This window comes from Triturus cristatus, chromosome 4_1 (genome assembly GCF_964204655.1).
Source record: "Triturus cristatus chromosome 4_1, aTriCri1.1, whole genome shotgun sequence".
In the NCBI taxonomy this organism is placed as follows: domain Eukaryota; kingdom Metazoa; phylum Chordata; class Amphibia; order Caudata; family Salamandridae; genus Triturus; species Triturus cristatus.
In genome coordinates, this window is record NC_140585.1 from 1,012,784,639 (window position 1) to 1,012,808,640 (window position 24,002).

The 24,002-nt window shown below is 49.3% G+C and overlaps 1 protein-coding gene across 1 annotated transcript in view; it reads right to left on the minus strand.

Moving 5' to 3' along the window:
- TTLL8 (tubulin tyrosine ligase like 8) overlaps positions 1-24,002 on the minus strand; it is a 478,385-nt gene that overhangs the window by 94,408 nt on the left and 359,975 nt on the right. The gene's annotated exons all lie outside the window — the stretch shown is intronic.

Consider the following 24,002-nt stretch of genomic DNA (forward strand, 5'->3'; position numbering starts at 1 on the left):
TCCTTGAAGAAATTCGCTAACTTGTAGCACTTTTCCTCATCACCTTTGGGGTCTGGGGGGTCTCTCGGTCTCGGGTCCGGGATTTTGAGGAGTTCGTTTAAGATGGTGAAAGATTCCTTACTGGAACTAGCGGAGTGTTCTATTCTTTCTTGGAAGAATAGACTTTTGGTGTTGCGGAGGGCGGTTTTATAGTTTTGTGATGCGGTATGATAAGCTTCCTTCTTTTCGTTAGATTTATCCTTTCTCCAGTAGCGTTCTGTTCTCTTGCATTCCTGTCGAAGGGATTTGAGTGCCGGAGTGTACCAGGGGGCAGGGGTCACTCTTTTCGTATGTTTAAGGGTGATAGTATTGGGGAGGAGTTTATCCCAGTTCATACCAGTCAACAAGCTGTTGCCTATAACTGATTACATAGTTTTGGATTACTGTAAGGGCCTGGCTGACGCAGTTCATTCTGTGTTTCATCAGGTTGGAGCGGATGCCACCACCCTTGAAAAGAAACAAGCTCCTGACCCGAGCCCAGGGGACTGGGTGAGAATCAAGGTACACAGACGGAGGAACTGTTTGGTCCCAAGGTGGGGAAAACCACGACAGGTGATTTTGACTACAACAACAGCTGTGAAGTATGCCGGAATCAAGAACTGGATTCATGCGAGTCCCACATTGAGGATTCCAAATCCAGTGGATAACAAAGAAAAAGAATATTTCGATGAATCAGAATCAAGTTCTGAATCGGAGGATGAAGAAGCAAGAACAAGAGAAAACTCTGAAAGGGGGGAAACAGAGTCAGATCTAACTTTTGTCCCAAGAAGTATTTCCTTGAGAAGAAGGTTACAGATTTCTGGTACCAGCTCAGACTCAGAGACTGAACACGTAACTCTACGTTCAAGAAAAGGAAAGGACAGTGAAAAGACAATTAAAGAAATTGTTGATAAAGAAGTTCCAGATGAAAAGTGGAGAGAGATTAAACCTGAAATAACAAGAATAGATGGACAGGTGCCAGATACAGAGAGAAAGGGAAAGATTCTTGCGGAAGACCCCAGAGGAGGTGTAGGGGACTCCAACATCCAGTTAGAAGAAGGGACAAGTAGTCAGCACGAAGATTGTGCACAAGAAAACTGAGGAGGGACAGAAGTAGGGAAAACGAAAGAAGTGGTGGAAAGAAAAGCTGTTGAAAGTAAAAAGCAAGTTGAAACAGAATCAGAGGAAAGTGAAGACGAAGTACCAGAAGGTCGAGTCTTGAAAAAGGAGCATGGAGAACTGAAAAGAATGATAAAGGAAGTAAACTGAAAAGATCAGCAAAAGATGAAGTTTGGCCAAACAAAATAAAAAGGCTGAGATAATGACTGACACGAGTAAATTCACCAAGAGCTGAACAGGTGAATGAAGTAACTAGTCAAGAGAAATCAAAAGACGAAGAAATAATTGTAATAGAGGAAAGCAAGAGAACGAGAAAACCTAACCAGAAGTATAAGTCGCCAGAATGGACGTATGTGGCCCTGCCTGAAATAAAAGAAGAGGCGGATAGCCAAGAAAATCCAGAGGTGATTGTACCAGAAGTGGTTGAGGAAGATGAAGAATCTGAAATCCTGAGAGTTATCTTGTACGACATTGGAGAAGAGATGGATGTTCAGGAAATTCTGTATTCAGATCACGAAGGAAAAGTGAAGGACGATGAGATACCAAACTGAATAAGACAAGAATGCTGCTAATGGAAAGACAATAAAATACGGGAAAAAGACAAAAACTGGTAGAACCAAGTAGGTGCTTAGAGCCTTGGGTTAGACCAGAGTTCTTCAATCTGTGGGGCGCGCCCCCCCAGGGGGGCGCAACACCATGTCAGGGGGGGCGCGCACTGCTCTAAAATCTTACCTTTGTTCGTCTCACTGTCACGCCTCGCAAGTCTTCACCCATTTCAAATGGGGTTTCTTTTTCTTGTAGAACTCCGGTAACAGAGGGGAGGGTTGGAAGGGGGAGGGAGGGTAAATTGAGGAGGCACTACGTGCCCCTGCTTTTGTTATGTTAAGAGCAGACACATTAACCGTCCCAGGAGGGGGTTAATTCATATAGCTGAAATGCTTCAGCTGCAGTGGGAGGCAGGAAGTCGCTCTCCTCTGCTAAAACCGAAAGCAGAGGAATGGACAGTCCTGTTCTTTTGCGTTCGATTTCACAGCAGAGGCTCCTTGCCTCCAGCTGCAGCTGAAGCATTTGAGCTCTACGAATTTTGACAGTGCTTAATTTGTAAAATAATAAGTGCCCTGCTAAACATTTCTCAGAAGAATGTGGTCAGTGCTTTCAAAGGTCAAGGTGGTGAATACTGAGGCTGCGTTGTCTTGATTTCACCTCATGCCTCTAGCATTCACCGCCAGAACTGCCTGCCCTTTCACATTCATTTACCTCCTTTTTTAGGTCTCACCTGACCCAGCGCATGTGCTGGGTCAGGCGAGACTTATTGAGAGGGCTCCAAAAAGTGCTACCAGGCCAGCCTAGAGCTACAGTGCATGTGCGCGGGCGCGCGTGCCGCCCTTTACCGCGATTTCTCTCACTTATGCGGCCGCACGGCCGCTTTGATGTTTGATCGTGATCGATCGCGATCACTTTCACTTTCGCGGCCGCACGGCTGCTTTGCATAGCCAATAGGTCTCGCTTTTGGGACCTTATAAGTATTTAGTTATGCAACTGTTGCATGGCTAAACACTTATAAGGTCCCAAATGCGAGACCTATTGGCTATGCCAATGCTTGTCTCCCTTTGTCACTATCTTTCCGTTTTTCTCTTCCTCCTTTTCCCTTTTTGAATTTTCTCTCTTACTTGGGATCAAATTATATGTTAAGAAAACATAAGTGCTAGTACCTAAAATGTGTGTTGGTGGGTCCTACCGGCAAACACTGGCTTGAAATAAAGAATGTAATACTTTAAATGGGACAGAACTGGTAATTCGCTACAAAACCTTATATATTCAAGTGCGAAGTGCCTGCCCTGTTGAGAAGCAAGCAATACTTTTAATGAACCGATTTTCAATATATCAGGTACTGTTCAGCAGAAGTACATTACTCTACGTGGGAACAGATACTTCAAACATAACTACTTTTAGTGGCATAGCACTGACAGCAGCAATATATGCAACGAAGAGTATGTCACTTCCCAGCAGAACAGCAATCTTCTTTCTTGTACTTTTGGGGGGCCGTACATAAGCACCTGGTGCATGTTTCTATCCTCATCTGTTTTTAACCCACACCAGTGCTTATTCATGTATACATTAGTAGCGTAAATCAGGTGTCAAGTGTGAGGATCACTGATGATGGCGAACTTGAGAGAGAAAGGGAAAGAGTAACTAAGTGAGATAGAACAGAAAAGAGAGGAACGGAATACGAGGCATAGTGTGATCGAGATCAAATGAAGGAGAGCTTCAGAGAGAGAGATGGCTCTGTTTTCCTATGCAGCGTGATATGACAAAACGTGCTGTAGCAACCGCTATGCAAGAGCAAAATAACAACAATGCACTCTCTAATTTCATGCCCTGAAGGTACTAATTCAATAATTAACATTTGCATTGTTAGTATGCTGAGTTATGTAGAGTAGTTATTTAATAATATTTATTAACCACCCAGAGGCACTTTAGGTTGTGCCACGCAACATACAGTGGCCCATAGATACAGAAACCCTAGCACACAACAAATATATTGTTGTGTGCTAGGGTTTCTGTATCTATGTGTTGACTATGTATCTATGTGTTGACTGTGGCTAGCCACGGTTTATTGGAAGAGTTTGGTGGTTCTCATCTACCCTTTTAGCACCACACCCTACACTTATCCTGAATAGATATTTGGAGTGAAATTATCCTGGAGCGCTTTCCCTATTGCAATATAATACCGCCATCGCATCAATTATACAGTGGCCCATAGTAACATCGTGACTATAGAACACAAAAGGTCTGGACTAGATATCCAGAGTTGTGTGTCTTAGCTGTCACGCACTTGGAGGTGTTAGGAATTACAAATATTCTGTTCTGCAGGCATGAATCTTGGCTCACGCTCTCACAGCCGCAACACTCACCGGGACTCAAGAGAGGCCAAGGTCATGCAAAATTCTTAACATGTTCCTGCCACCACAAAGTCTGCCAGACAACATTGATCTGAAGTAAAATAGGTAACATCATTAATTTATTATTAGTTCTATTTTTTTTAAAACAGAAGCCCGACATGTACTCAACCCCCACTGCTTCAGGCAAGCAACTTATCATACCACTAAGGAATTCTCAATTAGGTGTTCATTCAGCGCCCTCTCTGTGGACTTTCACCTTTGTCTTCGGGTCCATAACTGGTTGGTGGGCAATTATCCCATTATAATGCTTCTTAAAATGTTTGTTAATGATTTCTAGAGAAGAATTGTTTCTCGTGTATGAGCTCTGAGCTAGGGAGTGCTCGAAAAATCTGTCAACACTGTCTCCCTTACAGTTACTTAGTTGGCTGAAAATGTCTGCAGAATTTTCAGCTTTGAGAAAAACTCTCTTGCCTTTCAGCTCATCCTATTTATGTGAGATTGGGTTCTCAGTACTTGCGATAATAAAGACTAAGTACCATTCAAGACTGGATGTGGAGCACAACCTGAGGATGGCAGTAGCAAAAATCCATCCACAGATTGACCATCTCTGTGGCGAAAAACAGGCACACCCGTCACATTTATGTTGGTGGTGCTATTATTAATCTGTGCCACGTGTAAAGCAAAGCATCCTAGTAAAAATAATTTGCGCACATTTTATCTTGGAAAATTATGTTTTGAGTTGTGTAATAAGCTTCTGTCATTTCACCACACCCACTCACAAACCTGCTGTTTACTAAACACTCTTTTTTTTTTTAAATGTATTTATTGACTGCAAACAAGGCACAGTAATGTACATATCCGTGCGCCACCAACCAGGGGCTCGCCGCCTTTTCTCATATATCCAGCCAACTGTATCGGCTATCCCACATCCCGGAGGTCGGGCATCGCCGTGCATAACTGGTTCAATACCCACTGCTTACCAAGTGTCCCTCCACATCGACGCTCGTCTGTGGGGCAGTCCCCCTGTCGGCGGCCCGGCTCTAGTGTGTTCCTCCCTCAGAACGTAGGGCACAGTCACGTGTTTGTGGCCGTAAACTCCAAACCCCCTCCGCCCTCCCACGGTTCCCCCTAACTCCCCCTACCCACCCACCCCAGCTAAACAATTGAGGTCCTAAGTCAGTCGCAGCCCCATTCGCTTCCCGCACTCAGCCTTCACTCATCTTCCGCCCGAGTGGCACCCCAGCACATTCCGTCGCCTCCTCCCTGATCGCCACCGATGGGTCATCTTGCGTCCCCCACACAAACACCCCCCCCGGGAGCTTCCTCTTCTGCCTTCTCCGAGACGGGACCCCCATCAGGGCCCCCCGCTGCAGTCTCCCGCCTGCCCAGATAATCTACGTACAGTTCCCAGAAGTTTTTTGGCCGGCCACGCGGTGGCAACAACTCACTGAACCTCTCCGCTTGGGTGCAGCAGTATAGCACATCGCGCTTGCACTGCTCCACCGTGGGCAAGGGACCTCGCATCCAGCACATTGCAACTCGTCGTTTCGCAACCAGCATCCCCATATCCACCAGGCGTCGGGCCGCCTTCGGCACCACCCTGGAATGCCCCAACAACGCCACAGCCGGGTCCGAGGCCAACTCCACCCCCGTCACCTCCACTATCTGTTGGTATACCGCCTCCCAGTAGTTGTATATGCCCGGGCATTGCCACGCTAGATGCAGGAAGTCCGCCGTCGGGTGTTTGCACCGTTCACATACAGGGTCTTCCCGCAGCCCATATCTATGTAAGCGCTCCGGCGTGTAGTAATACCTGTAGAGGAACTTGAAATGGACAAGCCGATGCCTGCCATGCAGAGAGATGCGTCTGATCCCTGTGCAGCAGTATGCCCACATAGCATCGTCAATTGTAACATCTAAGTCCCTTTGCCAGTCCAATCTGCATTTTGCGAACTCATGTACCCTCTGAGATTGCGCCATTCGGTACAGCTTAGAGATCAACCCTTGGGGGTTGTCATTCTTAATTATGTACGTCAGTTCCTGAACCTCCGCTGGCTCCGCCATGTCACACCCCAACAATTGCTTCCAGGCATGCCTGACTCTGTGATATTGAAAACGTTGCAACTGCGTGCCCCCTACGCCCGAGGCTGCCACCGCCTCCCATGTCTTGACCTGTCCGTCAGCAAACATGTCACCCATGGTGTGCACACCTATCTCTTTGAGCGATAGCAGCACTCCGTCCTCATTACAAGGGGCCAGCCATACCGCCCAAGCAATTGGCATTGCCGGTGAATAAAGCTGCGCCCCCGACTCGCGTTGTAGTATACAGTTTCAGGCATGCCTAGTGGAGTTCAAGGAATCGAGGAACCCCGTGCGTCGGTCCGGGTGTCCAAAAATGACCGCGGGGAGCGGCTGCGGCGCCGCAAACAATGTCTCTAACTTGAGATACGGGACAGTCTCACCACCATGTATCCAGCTATGCACCTGAGCCCCCTGCGCCACCCGATAGTACAGCTCCATATCGGGCGCTCCCATCTGGTAAGGCAGCGTCAGTACCCTCCAGCTGGTCCGCGCCTGCCTGCCAGCCCACGCCAGCCTCAGCATTGACGCCTGGAGCCGCGCGAAGAAAGCACGGGACAGCACCATGGGGATGTTCGCAAACAGAAACAGAAACCGAGGGAGCACCACCATCTTCATGATGGATATACGCCCCAGTAACGAAAGGGGCAGCTTGATCCAAGTCTCCACGTCGTCCTCCAGTTTACTGATGGCCCTTCCGTAATTCTCAGACAGCACCACCTCCGAGTCCCTATGGAGCTGGATCCCCAGGTATCGGACCGGCTCCTCAGACCATTGCAACGGATATTCCATGTCAAAAGGGGTCGTGACCGTTGTCAGCGGAAACACGATAGACTTGTCCCAGTTGACCTTCAGTCCGGAGAGCGCTCCAAATTGAACCACCTCCCTCAACACTGGGGCCAGGTTATTTTCTGGGTCCCTGACATACAGCAGGGTATCATCTGCGTACGTGGATACCGTTATCTTGTAAGTTGGAAAATTAATGCCTCGTAGGCTGTGGTATTCACGCATAGCGCACGCCAGCGGTTCTGCCACCAAGGCGTACAAAAGGGGCGACAGGGGGCAGCCTTGTCTCGTGCCTCTCGAGATTGTTATCGGTTCCGTGACTCGATCGCCCAATCGTATTCTCGACTTGGGGCCACTATACAGCACTCCTATCATTTGAAGGAAGACCGGGCCCAGCCCCATTCTTGTCAGGACCTGCCGCATGAATGGCCACTCGACAGAGTCGAAGGCCTTTTCCATGTCGAGGAAGGCAGCAAGCGCGCGCGCGTCAGGGCGGACATGTTGCATGACGCCAAACACCGTCCGTAAGTTGTATGTGAGGTTCCTGCCCGGAACGAACCCCGCCTGCTCTGGGGCAACCAGTTCAGGAGCGAGAAGGGCCAGACGCGTGGCCAGGACCTTGGCATATAATTTCGCATCCACGTTGAGCAGCGATAACGGCCTATAGGAGCTGCACTCATCGAGTGGTTTGCCCGGTTTCGGTATAGCGACCAAGAGCGCCTCGCGCATGGACGGCGGCATATGTCCTTTAACACACATATCGTCGAACAGCATCGACACGTGTGGCAAAAGCTGGTCTATAAAAGCGCGGTAGAACGCAACAGTGAGGCCATCAGCTCCCGGGCGCTCTGCGCCTTCATGCCCGCAAGGGCCTCTAGAATTTCGTCCCTCTCGATGGGCAGGGATAGAAACTCCCTGTGCTCGCTCGCTAGGAACGGCAACTTTATATAGTCCAGATAGTCCCCTATGCTGTCTTCCATCCCGGTTTGCCGAGAAGCATAGAGCCCGGCGTAGTACGACCGAAATCGTTCCACCATGTCTTCCTCCGCCGTGAGCAGCGAGCCATCCCCAGACTTGATCTGCGTGACGGCGGCTCTGCGTCTACGGGCCTTGAGCAGATTAGCTAACACTGACCCCGGTCTGTCGCCCTCACCATAAACCCTGGCCGTAGCATACTTCCCCAGATGTAGCACCTCTGCATCAGCAGTCTCGTGGTACTCCGCCAGGAGAGTTTTTATCTCCTCAGTAACGTCCTCTCCGCCCGTCTCTCGCAGTCTGGTCTCCAGAGCAGTCAGACTGCGCTCCTGCGTCGCAAGGCGCTGCCGGATATCTCGGAGAACCCCCGAGTGTTTGGCCATCGACACTCCTCGAATATAGACCTTAAAGGTCTCCCAGACAGTCAGGTAATCCTCCACAGAGCCCAAATTGGTGTCAAAGAATAGCTCGATCGCGGCCGCCAGCTCCTTCTTAAAGAGGGGATCCAGCAGCGAGTAAGGGGGAAATCGCCAAAGAAACGGCGGGGGGACCTTTCTGGGCGCTGCCAGGGAGATCAGTATCGGCGAATGGTCGGAAAGCGTGCGCGGGAGCACCGTGCACTCGCGTATCTGCGAGAGGAGGGACGCAGATAGTAGCCAGTAATCTATCCGCGTGTGCAGGTTATGGTATGCGGAGTAATGTGTGTAGCCCCCTATTGCTGGGTTACGAGTTCTCCACAAATCCACGAGATCCAAGCAAAGCATACCACGAGCAATCGCCTTCGCTGCCGCTGGTTGCGCTCGTTTCGGGCCGCCTGATCTATCCAGCTCCAAGTCCAACACTACATTAAAGTCGCCGCCCCAGAGCACATTCCGCGCGCCTGAATCCCCGATCGCGCCTGCCATCGCTGTGAAAAACTCCGGGCAGTCATAGTTCGGCCCGTAACAATTAACCAGGAGTAAATCCATGCCCTTTCCCTGGAAGCGCGTGAACGCAAATCTGCCTGCGCTGTCTGTGGCGACGTGTTGCACTCTGTGTTACACCCGCGCGCTAACCCAAGTCAGAACCCCTCTAGAGTGTGTAGGGAACCCCGCCGCATGTGCCTCCTGCAGCTCCCTAGTTCGTAGGATGGGGCTATTATTAGGAAGATGCGTCTCTTGCAGGAAAGCAATATCTATCTTATGCCTCTTAAGGTAGTGTACGACTTTACGGGCTTTGCGGTAATCATTCAGGCCCCTAACATTCCAAGTGAGGATTCTTAGTGTGTCGAGCCTCTCAGGCATGGCCGCTTCGGCGTTCGCCATCGCCAGCACCAGGGCCCAAATCCCTCAACGGAGCGCGTCTCAAAGCGTAGGAGCCCACAAACAGATAAAACCACGCACACCAACCTAGTGACCTCAAACCCCCGTAACACAAACCCCCCCCATCCCCCCCACCCACAGCAGACCCACCCCAACTTGGCCTTGCAGATTCCCATACTTGGGCACCCCATACCTCCCGCCACCCCACCCACAACCTGTGAACCCTCTGAAAGGTGTGGCACGCACACGCGGGCGGAGGTCGCTCAGCGCTCACACACTAGTGTGGAAGCGCCTAGTACCTAACGGCCGCCGCCCGACCCAACGAGCCACTATTGTCTCTCCTGTCCCATCCCAGCGCAAAGTTACCACATCTCAGCTGCCCTTCTCCGGTAGTAGGGCCCAGCAGCGCCCTCGATAACCATATAAAGGAGTCGACAAACTGGGGGAGGAGTCACTGACCATGGGCCTCCCATTCGCGCCCAGCCAGGGGGGGGGGGCGCATCTCACATTGTACTGTACTCCATAACGACATCGTCCAACTGCTCCCCACCCGTTCTCCCCCAAGCCTACCTCCCGTCAGCCAAGCACATCATGCCAAAAATACAAACTAGGCGAGTCCTCTCCTCGGGGTCAGTCCTGTGCGTCCAGATCGCCGTCCCTCTCGTCTTCCCGTAGTGGCGTCGCTGGACTCCGGCGCTGCTCCTTAGTCCAGTCCTTCAGCGCCTTTTGGAGTGCTTTAGGGTCTTGGAAGATGTGCGACTTGCCCTGCCGGTTGACCCGCAGCTTAGCCGGGTACAGCATTGCATAGTCAACTCCCAGTTCCCGGAGCTGCTTTTTGGCAGGGGCAAACTGGCGCCTGGCTTCCTGCACTCGAGCCGTGAAGTCCGGGTAGAGCGAGATAGGCGACCCTTCGTAGGACAATGTCTTCTTTTCCCGGGCAACCCTCAGCGCTGCATCTCGGTCCCTGTAGTTCAATAGTTTAGCTATAACCGGTCTGGGTGGTGCTCCCGGCGGAGGCCTGGGGCCCAGGGACCTGTGCGCTCTCTCCACCACGAACATCCCGGAGAACACCTCCTTACCCAGCAGCGCGATCAGCAGCGTTTCCACGAAGTTCTCCATCCGACCCGTGGCAGTGGACTCCGGCAGGCCAGTGATTCGCAAGTTGCACCGCCGAGAACGGGCCACTAAGTCCTCCGTTTTGTCCTGCAACACCTGCATTTGGCGCTCGAGCTTCTTGTGTTCAAGATCCAGAGTCGTCTGCGCGCCCTCCACCTCCGATATGCGACTGTCGGCTTGGTCCAGGCGCTCCAAATGTTTGTCCAGGCGCTCCCCCATTCGGTCCATTCGGTAGGAGAGCGCGTCAATCTTAGCGCCAAGGGCGGTAATGCCGCTCTGCAACCCTTTCTCCATGGACAACAAGAGCCCCCTTAAGTCCCGGTCGTCCTCCGGGGGCGCAGACGCGCCTCCCGTAGCCCCCTCCAACGGTGTCTGCGTCTTGGGGCGCCGCTGCTCGAACGACAGCTTTGACTGGGTTTTATCGGATTTGCCCATCGCGGTCCCGCACACCGCTCAGCGCAATGTCGTCCGGCCTGGGCGCGCTCCAGCCGCCACGCAGCTGTGCCTCGCTCGAAGGCAACCCTCCGTGGGCGTCCGGGTTGCTTGCTCACCTCCAGTCGGCACCACCAGGCGTGCCAGTCGTCTGCAGCCTTCCCCGCGCCTCCGCTAGGCCGCCCGTTCTGCCTCAACTCCTCTCACTCCAAGCTCGACGCGTTTGCACCCGGCCCCACACTAGAGGCACCCCAACGGTGATCTCTCCTCTCTTGCTGTCGTCTCCGCACTGTCGCAGCAGGGTTGCACCAGTCTCCCTCGCCCAGGCCGCCACTTCGACTAGGCCCGGGAATGCCCCAATGGGTCTCACTCAAAGTCGCTCTGCACCAGCTGTAAACTCGCCGTCCGCCACTTCTCCTGCTCGCTACGGGGTTAAAGGGTGCAGCTGACCTTCCTTGCACCGAGCGCTGCGGGGCACTCCCAGGGCCTCCCAATGCGATCTCCGCTGTTCCCGCTCGCGCCTCTGCGGCACCCCGCTTACTGCGCTATCTGCGGCCTCTGCACCCGCCGCAGGTCTCCACCTCCAATCTCTGCTGTCCGCCGCGTGGAGCCTCGGGTCCGCCCCCCGCGGCCGCCGCTGGCCGCACGTTGCACCACGTCGTCGGCCGTCCTCCTCACGCGAGGCTGGGGATCTGCGGCCTAGGACGCGCCCCAGGTCTCCAGCTCCGGAAGTTGCCTCGCCGCTCGATCGGGCTTAAAATTCCGCCGGTCAACTGCCCAACACCTCAGGATGTTCCGCTGGGGCCAACCGTTGTTCTGGGCATCGTTGGGAACAGGATTGTTGACGGATATATAGCGTGGATCGCCGGAGCTCCGAGCTCAAGCAGCCATCTCCGTTGCGAGCTAAGCTCCGCCCCCCGTTTACTAAACACTCTTATTGTGGAACATTATTTGACGGATATGGCCCAGGATATGCGCGTGGCGGTTGATTATGTAGTGTAGCAGATTACAGAAATTTCTGTCAGGTGGTGGGGGGGCCCAACATCTGAAAAAGTTCAGTTGGGGGTGCTCAACTTCCAAAAGTTTGAAGACCTCTGGGTTAGACAAACTAGTTGTGAAGTAGAAGAGGCTAAGTCAAAAGACACTGTTCATTTTTACAAAAATGGCAAACACAGATAGTAGAAAAGATAGATGTATATTCTTGAAGCGATGGTGTAAAATGAGTTGTTGTTGTACAGGATTACTAATGCTTCTGTGGAGTGTACTAGCTCTGATGATCTCATTTAAGGTTACCATAGACACAATAGAAGGACATAGTGATAACAAGACTAATATAGAGAAGATTCAAAAAGTGGTTCCGGCTAAAATAGATAGAAATTATTTGCATAAAGACAGGTCTATAACTGATTTTTCTAACAATGTATTTTCAAAATTACTGTATGAATATGTAAAGACAATGGACGTAAGGGACTGCTACGTTTGTATGCAGTTACCTGCATCTGTATCGGAGGGAGTGACCTATCATCACCTTCCAGTAACTTATGGAATAACATGTAGTGTAATAGCTAGTTTATTTTATCAAACAGGGAAGTTAGAATATTATTTCTCAGATGTAGATAACATATTTTCACAAGTACCATCAATTAACAAACTAAATAAGGTAAAACCTGCAAAGGTATTAGGTGTATTTTTCTTAGAGAATAAAAAACTAACATTAGAGTATATATTTAGAAATAATTTGACTTGCAGTTTAAAGAAAAGACGTTTTTGGATATGGTTGAAGAAAGGAGATTGAAAATGCAAAGGAAGGCATCTGAGGGAAAAGTTTGGGATGTAGATGTGGAAAAACACTTGAAGGGAGAAGCTAGTCCAACTATGGCTTTAGATTGGCCTCAGAAAGGAAAATTGTGTATTAGAAGAAAGCAGACTGCATATGATAATTACTTTGTAGGTAACAGTGAGTGCCATGATACATACCGAATCATGGGTGGATGGGGATTTAAAAGAAGAAATGATCCAGTTTTTCCTGGGTTATATTTTATCTGTGGGAGCAAGGCATATTATCCTTTGCCAGACCATTGGTATGGCACATGTTATGTAGGCCTGGTTTTCCCAAAGATTTTTCACAGAGGAAAAGATGGTGCATATAAATTAGGTAGTTATTTAGCACGTAGAAAGAGAGAATCTTGGTCAGAAATTGTAGGTGACATCTTTGGAGCATTGATACCAGCAGTGGGAATATCTCTGAATGCAAACAAACTTAGAAGGCTATCAACAGTAGTGGATCACTTGTCAACAAGCACCGCTAGAGGATTTTTATTGGTAAATACTGAAATGGTTGCCATGCGTGCCATGGTAATGCAATATCGACTTGCCCTTGATATATTATTGGCAAAAGAGGGTGGAGTCTGTGTAATGCTGAAAGTTCAACATTGTTGTACTTACATTCCATATATTAAAAATATAACTGCCTGCAGCCAACAACGATGGCCGCGAAATAGAGGAGCTCCGAGAGCGGCTGAGTTTCCCCTGACTATTCGGCATCCGTGCACAAATCCTGCCCCAAAGACAGCTATCGGCAGCGGAGGTCGGGAGGCATCGTCCGGTCCGGCCGTAGGTCCGCAATAAGACCCGAAAGTGACGTGAGGTGTGCGGGAGGACGCGGCCCTGTCCGGCGCCTGCAGCCGGGGCCTGGATTTGCTGGAGACCCTGACTCTCGCGGTGAGGACCGTCGGGGGACGTGAGGTGGCCGACCCGGAAAAACGTGGAGAGCAGCGGCAGAGGAGGAAGACGCCGGGGGTGTTTACAGCCTGCATCCCGGTGGTGATTACACCAGAAACGCCAGCATCGGCACCGGTGCATGGGTGCCCGGACGCGTGACCACAGGGAGCCGGCTGAGTCACGCGCGGCCGAATGCCAGGTACCAAGGAGGGAGCGCACACATAACTGGGCCCTGAGGGTGTGAGGGGGGATCGAGGCTCGGTCCCCTCTGTGGCCCCTATGGACTGTGTCCCACCGGGACCGGAGAAGCAACGGAGGGAGCGCGAGACAGAGCGGCCCTGCCAAGTACCTGCAGCCGGGGTCTGTCTTTTGTTGAAAACCCGGATATTGAAGGTGAGGCCCGGCGGGGGAAGGGAAGGGACGCCTGAAGGGGGCGCATCGCCGGTGGAGTGGTAAAGATACCAGGACAGATCGCACTGGCATAGGCGAGCAGTGTGCCCTGGAGCACAAACAGAGGCGCCGGCCCAGACGCAGGAGGCCACACGCCAGGCAGCAGAGAGAGGGCGCATAAACAGCTTGGCCCGGACTGCGAAGGTGGGGGGGGAGGTCGGGTCCTCCCGGGGGCCCCTACGATCTACTGAGAACCGTACGTGGGGGTTCATGGCGGCGCTCAGGCGGGGCTGCGATAACAACGCTATTCGGTGAAGGGCCTCCACCAGCCCAACCAACGTGGGAAGGATCCGGGAGAGCAGAGACGACGAGCGTTGGCAGGCGCGGAACTCCGGCGGCGCTGTGACACCCAGGATCTCCGGCAAGGGGAGACTCGAACCCCAAGAAAGAAAAGATCTGCTTCTAGCGGCAGGTGGGCGGCAGCGAAGGCCCCAGAACCCACCGACCAGTTATTGCACAGCGAACAGGGAAAACCGAGAGGCCGCGCTGGGCATCGGCTCCAGTGGCAGGCGAGGGGGATTACCTGGCAGAACTGAACGGACCAGGAGAAGATGGAGGGCAGGGGCCAGCGCACAACTGCACAGGCAAAGCTTGACAAATATGCATTCGCCAAAGACTTGCATGGCCCATCGGAGCGTAAGGAACTGTCGGATGGGACCCCGGATTCCAGGGGAACAACCAAGGTTACGCTGGAGGATATCATGGCAGCTCTTACCAAGGTGCAATCCACGGTGGGTTCGATCTCCACTGAGGTTTCCCTCCTCCGGGCTGATTTTTCAAAAATGACCGCCAGGGTGACAGAAGTGGAGCAGGTGGCGAAAACCCTCACTAAAGATACCGCCTCGTTGCTCCAGAGAGTTGGTCGGTTGGAGACTGAAAATAGACTTATGGTGGCAAAGTTGGAGGATCAGGAAGGGCGCTCCAGGCGGAATAACGTTCGCATCACGGGGGTCCCCGAGAGCGAAGGGGGTCCCGCCATGGACCTTTACGTAGAGGAGCTCATACAGTCGAAGCTTCAGCCATGGGGGCTCTCCACCCACTTCTCCGTGGAAAGGGCGCACAGAGTACCGGGGGGCAAGCCCAAACCTGGGGCGCCCCCTCGACCCATATTGGCCCGCATCTTCAACTTTCGGGATCGAGACACGATCCTACAAACAGCGAGGGTGGCGCCGCCAGTACGCATTCAAAATTCCCAGATCTCCTTCTTTCCGGATTACACGGCGGCAGTTGCCCAGCGTCGAAGAAGCTTCATGGAGGTGAAAAAGGAACTTCGCAGCAGGGGGCTTCCGTACTCAATGCTGTTTCCGGCAAAACTGAGGGTAGTGGCGGATGGGAAGACGTGTTTCTTTGAAACGCCGGAGGAGGCCTATGACTGGCTTGAGGGTTGGCAGCGAGTGGAGGGTAACGGGCGACAAAGGAGGCGACAACGACAAGATAATGATGAGGAGAAAGACCTTAAGTTATCCGGAAGGGAGCGGAAGGAGTCAAATCCTGCAAGTGCACATGCCGGGGAGCAATAGGGCGAGAAGCTACATTAAGACCGACGACGATGGAAGGTGGTGAGCCTAGCACGAGGTATATCTTGACTAAGCGAGGAAGACATGGACATGGCGACCCTCCCTCACAGATTCGGCTCACGATGGATAAGGGTAGCAGGACCAATCGAGACGATGCACAGCGATCATGGTTGCAAGACTGTCTTTGAGGTTGGGGAGAACTGCAACAGCTCTTTGACTTCTCCCCCCCTATACGCAAGTACTGTTTATGGGATTAAAGCACTCTGCTATGTTGGGGTGGCGGGTAGTTGGGGATCCGCCTGGCAGGGGAGCAGGGAGGGGGGTGATGGAAGGGGGTGGTTTCTTCTTAGTGGATTGTTTTAAGGTTTTTTTTGTTTTTTCTTTGTTTTTCATTGTTCAGCAGACACCTTGAGTTTGTATGGGTAAATACAACACGGGATTGGTCCGAGACGCATGGGTGCACACACACGCAATACAAGCAATATCATGACAGCGGCGAGTGTACAACAGATTGATCGACAGGTCATGGCCGCCCTGTTGACCATGTTACCGTGGAATGTAAACGGCCTGGGTCACAAGATTAAGAGGGGGTTGGTGCTACAATACATCAAGAGACACTCGCCGTCCGTGGCTCTCCTACAAGAGACCCATTTGGTCGGCACGGCCGTCAAAGCGCTTGATAGATGGGGCTTTAAAATGATAGCACACTCGGAGTTTACCTCCGGTTCCAAGGGAGTGGGGATCCTCCTCCGTAAAGGCTGCCCCTTGGTGGTGACCAGGACATGGACAGACGACCAGGGACGATTTGCGGCGATTTCGGGACAATGGGAGGGACGCAACTTCAACTTCGTTACGGTGTACATCCCCCCAGCACTGCACTCGCTGGCTTTTCCGGCTCTGGAAGGTTTCCTTCTGGGCCTTCCCCCTGGGGAACTGATAGTAGGGGCGATTTCAATGCCACGGTGGACGGGGAGTGGGACAGGCACCCCCCTAGGGGACAGGGTGCAGCTCCCTCGCCATTGCGGGAGTTTATAGATGCAATGGGGCTCCTGGATAGTTGGCGCATGCGATACCCCACAGATCGTCAATACACACTTCAAGCTAGCGCGCACAACAGTCTCTCGCGTATTGACTACTTTCTCACCTCCCCTACCTGTATTGACCGAATGCAGGAGATTAAACACCTTCCCAGGGGTATATCGGATCACTCGCCGATGTTATTCACCTATTCCTCAGGCCTCCCGGGAAAGAGACGTACTTTCCCGATCCATCCCGGGTACATGAAGGTCCCAAGCGTAAGAAAAACATTACATAAAACGACGAAACACTATTTCCAGGAGAACATACAGTCTGTCTCCTCGCCCATCGTCCTATGAGAGGCCTATAAAGCTGTACTACGCGGACAGGCCATCGCAGTAATCACAGCCCATAAACGGGACTCGGCACATCAAGTTCTCAAGCTAGAGGAAACAGTGGCCGCGGCAGAGAGAGAACACGCCAGAGACCCCACCGATGCAAACACGCACACACGCAACCTCGCTCAACAAGCATACAGAGACTATCTTGAGGAGACAGCCCGGATGCGTCTCACAAAAACACAACATACAATATACGAAAATGGGGATAAAGCGGGCAAATTGCTAGCATGGCTCGACAAAAAAGAGAAAGCCAGCCGTTGGGTGGCACGGCTCACACCGACCTCGGAGGTGGTCGTGACGAACCCTGATGACATAATGACGGCTTTTGCAAATCACTATGAGCAGGTGTACACCTCTGCGGTGGCGACTACCGCTGAGGATAATTGAATATTCCTAAAAGATATACAACTTCCACGACTGACATCGGAAGACGCACTGGCACTAGAAAAAGATCTCTCAGTAGAGGAGGTCGCCCTAGCGGTTAACTGCCTCCAGTCGGGGAAAGCGTTGGGGCCCAATGGGATTCCGGTGGAGTTGTTCAAACGGGAGGCGGATACGGTGGTGCCGCACTTGCTGAAAATGTATCAAGCCAGTCTGAAAGAAGGCAAACTTCCCCGTGACCTAAGGGTCGCATCATTGGTCACGATATTGAAGCCCGGGAAGCCCCCACACGAGTGTACCTCCTACAGACCTATCTCACTTCTCAACGTGGAAGCCAAGATATTGGCTAAAATATTAGCGACCCGAATACAGCCCCATTTGCGAACACTGATCCACCCGGACCAGTCAGGCTTTATGCCAGGGCGCAACACTGCAATGAATCTGAGACGCTTGCACGGCATATTGGCCAGTGGCCCCTACATCCACGAAGACGCAGTTATTATCTCGCTGGACGCGACTATGGCCTTCGACCGAATGGAGTGGCCCTTTCTCTTCGCAGTGCTCGCGAAGTTTTGTTTCGGGCCCAAATTTTGCTCATGGGTGCGGTTGCTATATACAGAACCTCTGGCGCAAGTGGTGGTGAATGGCCGACTCTCAAGAGACTTTGTATTGGGGCGAGGAACGAGACAGGGGTGTCCTCTCTCCCCACTGCTCTTTGCCCTAGCGCTGGAGCCATTGGCGGCATGGGTAAGACAGGATCCAGTTATATCGGGGCTAAGATGGACGGAGAACTGGGATGACCGTATCTCACTATACGCGGACGATATCTTGGTATACTTGACACGGCCGGAGCGATCCATAGGTAGCCTACTTGACATCTGCGAATCCTATGGTAGATTCTCAGGTTACTCGATCAACTGGGCAAAATCAGTTCTTTACGTCCTACATGGGACCACACCACGGCTCCCTAAGGGTGTGACGATATCGGTGGCAAGGGAGGGTTTCAAGTACCTCGGCATAAACATCACGCCTGATCCGGCACTATTCCTTGAACGCAACCTGCTTCCTCCCTTGAAAAGATTAAAGAGCGACGTCAAGCACTGGCACTCCCTTCCGCTGACGCTGCTGGGTAGAGCGGCATTGTTCAAAATGATGGCTCTACCTCGTTTCCTTTACGCACTGCAGAACACGCCCACGGTGGTCCCAGAATCGTACTTTAAATCGGTCGAGGCAGAAGTAGGCTGTCTGTTGTGGGAGGGTAAACCTCACAGAATAGCTTTCTGTAAATTGGTGCGGAGTTGGTACGATGGGGGAATCGCTCTGCCTAACATACGTCTCTATTACTGGGCCTCCCAGCTCATAATAGTCAATCCATGGCTTCACATGCCACAAGACGACCCAGCTTTACGTATGGACAGGCACCTGTTGGGACTAATGGGAGTCCTCCACGCCCTATACGACAAAACCAAGAAGAATAGACTGACGGGCCCCACAGCACACACCATTCAGGTTTGGCACATGGCACAGAGAAGGTTGGGATGGGAGGGGGTGATTACGCAGCAGACGCCGTTGTGGGTCTCCCCTACGATAGGTATGCTACACTTAAGTAAAGAATTTGCGGGGTGGGACCTCATAGGCATCTCCAGGGTCGGCGACCTCTGGAAGAAAGGGGAGATGATATCTTTTGAGAAGCTGCAGACAGAGTTTCAGATGATGCGGACAGAACACTTTCGATTTTTGAAAATACAACACGCAATGAAGAGAGCCATACCTAGCGGGACTAAACTACCCGAATCCTCCCCGCTTGAGGATCGATTGCTTACGGACCACCTGACAAAGAAAGCTATATCATTGACATACCGTAAGCTGGTGGACCACCAAAAAGACCCTACAGAGATCCTTAAAAGGAACTGGGAGGTAGAGGTGGGAGCCATGGACGAACATGAATGGCGGGGGGCACTTGCGTCTCCGCAGGAGGTGGCGGTCCCATCAAAACTAAAGCTGGTGCAACTTAAAATACTACATTGAGTATATTACACGAGACCCACACTTCACAAAATAGGAAGGGCAGTATCTCCGCTCTGTCTGCGGGGATGCGGCCTGCATGGCACCTTCTATCACACCATATGGGAATGTCCTGACATCGCCCTATACTGGAGGGAGGTTATGGCAACAGTCTCCCGGGTGACCGGGCATGATGTCCCCCCGGAGCCACGGATGTGTCTGCTTAATGTGTGGGATGCCACGGATGTTAACCGCGCCGACCAAACCTGGGTGGCCCTCGGTATGGCACTAGCAAAAAGAAACATTGCACAATAGTGGGGGGCGCAGTCAGCCCCCTCCCCCACGAGGTGGTGTCAGGATCTAGACGGGGCCATGTTGGCGGAAGGGGTGATGTGTAGCAACAGGGGGTGCCCCCGTAGATGGCAGCGGATTTGGGGAAAATGGAACACATTCAGGGGTAATATATGTGAACCCCCTCGGTCGGCCTCAGAGTCCGAACTAAGCGAATAAAGGATGGGCAACATTGCACTATAGAGGAGGTCACGACAGGAGTACGGGAGAGAAGATGGGACAGACAGTAGGATGTGTGAACATGGTAGGCGCAAGGACAAAAGACGGTTAATAGTGTTGTACGATGATAGATTTGATAACGAAATGTGTTATGAGGATGAAGCCTGTATTGCTAAAGGTGTACATTTCTTTCAATAAAAATTGTTTAACTGGAGGTTGAAAGTGTTTGGGAAAAGGTTGGAAAGAAAATATCTACTATTAAAGATTTCTAAGTAAACCTAGGTAGTACCTTTTTAGGTAAAATATTATTGCCATTAACGTGTGAGATTTTTGTAGTATTAAGATTAAGATTAGGATGTCTGTGTAATAAAAGAAAGAAAATCCAGAAAAAGCTAAAAAGAGAAAATTTGAGAAGACAGGATAAGAAACAAGAGAGGGAATTTGAAGAAGTAGAATTAGAAGAGATGATATATAAAACAGCCAGAAGAGAAGAAACTGGGGAGACAGAGATGTAAATTAAAGCAATAATTCATTTCAACTCCATGTAAATTAATACAAAATGTTATTGGTGTGGTGATAAAATCACCAAAGGGGGGATTGATGGAGCGGGTAGTACAACATTTTGTATACCCCCCTCTTCTGCATGAATGTACTAGTTGAACAATCTATAAATTATAATATTACTAAATAAGTTTGCATGTGTATTAATCAACCTTATTAATATATGAAATATACGTGGGATTTGCATTTTGCATGGCTGAATAATTGTTATTACTAAAATACGTACGCATACTAACAGTAGTATATGTAGTAAATAGAATACTGCATGATATATGTGGCTTTTGTGACGTTTTCATTATGTTGCTCCAGATGACATCAAATGGGTGAATATGAACGCTTTAAATGTCGCTATACGATAGATAATTACAAGCACCTAGAGGGATTAGTAAGGGGTTAACATTTTATTCATTATTTCTATGTATTAATTACTTTTTGTGTTTGTTTTGCTTAAGTTGTCCTTTGGGCCTAAAAACAAGATGGCCGCCAACGTGACACGACGCCATGGCCACCATTCCACGAGGTTTCGGGCGAAGTGCGACTGCGCAACAATTTGTTCCTGTGGCCTCGTCCTGACCCTTGTCACACTGTGCCCCAACAAGGCCACAGTGGGAAGACAGCCAAGTACCACACAATGGACATTTACAAGAAACCGGAAAAATACAAAAACCATTACATAACCTCTTGAACTGTGTGAAACCTCACCGGACGATCCTAACCGACCAATCAAGAAAGCCCAAACTATGTTAAATGTTACATCTTGACATTATTTTTATTATAAAAATGACGGTAGAATAGAGAGGCTACCTTCCTTTCTCTTTCCCTTATGCTGACGAAGACGACGGTGACGTTATGCGACGCTACTATCTAGGGTGACTGCTGCATTCCTGAATCTTTGATAGTCCGAATGCTGCCCATTTTCCTGATGAACTACAAACTTTATAGAATTCATGGGCACTTATAGATGCTTGCACGTCTCTGGTCCTTGCCATTCTTTGGGACTGTAGCGTGCCGCATGAAGAACTTCTAAATTCTGACTGATTGATGACAAATTTGATGACTTAGAGGACGCCCGATAGCCAGATTAGGTAAATATAGTGTTTGTGATTCAACATAAAATTAATAAAACTTTCTAGATGTAGATTTAACCTTTTTGCGATAAAATAGATAAACAAATATTTATTAATAAGCAAATGCGTTTGTGATTTATTGAAGAGGGAAGATCAAGATCCTAAATGTGTTTTAGCTGGTTCTAAATCACCATATCTGATCCAACTAAATGATCCATTGATCACGTGGGATGAGTGTCTTGATGTTTAAGGATTGAGATCTGTAGGTGTAGGGATGTTAATGTATAGATATGTGATATAACTTTTCTTCCTATAGGTTATAAGGTATTCCTCTCATGTCAGCGCATGAAATACTCATCTCTCCTGAATGTGCAGACCAGTGCGAAGTGATGTGTGAATGTTGGTTTTATGGGCCCCACCAATGACTGCATGTGTGAAAGCGTTAATGTGATATCTGGTCTGTGACGAAGGGAGGATATTTGGTACGGGTCTTGTCTTGTTCCCCGTTACCCAGGTTTCCGAGCTGCAACAGTTTTCTTTCTATTACTGTGTGACTATAAAGGACCCCACCTCATCTGTGACCATGATGCTGGTATCCCCAATAATCTAAGGGACATACACTAATAATCTTATGTAATGTGCACCATGCTAAAAAATTAAGGAAATACGTCAACACAGGCTATTAGCCATAGCATTTTAGACCACATAGGATTTCCGTTGTTTTTATAAGAACGTTTTTAAAGAGCACTTGTACAAGCATGACCCTAGACGTCCCTAGTTATTTAATGACCTATTATTCTTTACATTTACTATCAGGTAACCTCAGTAATCCTTGTATCCTGTTTTGTTTTCTTTCCTTTTTGTATTTTTCTAATACAGGTTGCTAATTTCAACTTAATCACTAACAGGTAGGATAGTGTGGTAGGACCAAAGTTAGGAATCCTCAGTGACAAAAAAACTAATTAGTCTGAATTGAAGAGTATTTAGGAATATTTCACACATAGGGATCCTCACGCCCTGATGAATGCCCCAGACCTTACAGGCTATTAATGATGGGCAGAAACATGTTGGCAAGTAAGTTAGGTGTGAGTCATTGTACTCTATTACCCAACCTATTTTTGATTTTTAACCGTACCGAGTGTTCCACTAAATAAAGGTATATTTTCCCCAGGCACTCTAAGGTATTTTTAAATATTCAGCTGGATACCCTGTTATATGGTGTTGTCCAGTAAGATTTATGCAAGAACTACATCCTATCTAGTCAGTCTTCAAGAAGGTTGAGTCCGCCCTGGCGGTATTGCCCTACCAGGGCGGGGAGAGCACTCCCATGATGAAGCATGACACTAAAAAGTGTGTGAGGTGTCCTCTTCCATTAGGGATGACTTTCTACGGATAGGAATCTAAGGTTTAAGTCTTGCACAATCCACATACGTGTCAGAGACAATAATTTTGGGGTACTGAGCACTGAGTACACAGTTCTTTGACTCACTGTCACCGTACATTTATGTTGTGTTAGATGTTACATGAAGGGACGTACGGTGCTATACCCTTTTCCTCTTCCTAATTGTGTTTTCATGCCGTGTCTAAAGTTCAGATGGGACCTGGCATGGGGAAAACGCATTTTGGGACCCCTACTTTTCCTCAGCCCCACCTTGACAGACCACCCTGAAACTTTCAAGACAGCAGCTGAAGCGAGTGACAAACTAGTTTCCAAAACGTCTCGAGGATTCATCAAATGATGCGAAAGTTATTGGCAAATGAAAAAAAGATTTTCTTAAGGAAACTATACCTACCTAGCTTACATACATATATAAGCCAAATTAACTAAATGCATATTAAACTTTATGAAACAAACATTAGCATTCACCATAAAGGGCATAACGGGAAAAAATTCAAACCTAAATAAAACTAACCAATAAAAGTGAGCCATAAACAAACCTAACCAGTTAAACCCACAATATAAATGGCACATGTATTTTAACAACTCACTACTCGAAAAACTACAGAAGCTGCAAGTAGAGGAGACTATGACATTTAAATACCAGAAACTGAAAACAAAAGTGAAGATATATATACAACTACTTTGGAAAGTAAGTAAAACATATATTTATGCTAAAGCATATATTTAAATAAAGTAAAAAATGTAGACTAACAAATAAGAAAGCAATCTACTACTTGTATTTCTTTACATTCATTTATTATGAAGAAATTACTAATGCATCGAGAAACTACTAATCTGCTGAATAATGAAACCAGTCACATACCCGGAAAAAGACATACCACAAGTAAGTAAATTACATTTTTTACAAAACAGGATCTCACACTAAAACAATTAATATAAATCAAACCTAACTACCTCAGCCCCACTACCTACCAACAAACAACCATTAAAAATGAATACACTTATTTTTTAACCAAAAGAAAGGAAACCACCTTTTCCACATTACAACATCACCAATGGAAAATTGCAAGGATCTAGCAAGAATATAGATGTAAGTAAAAAACTGAAAAAGTGATGCTTAATGTTGTAAGTGAATAACAAACATATTATATATTTTAAAATTGTAATAATTTATACTAATATGTTGCAGGGATTCTGCTTATACACAGAACTATGCGAAGAACCCCAGGACCTCAGTGAATT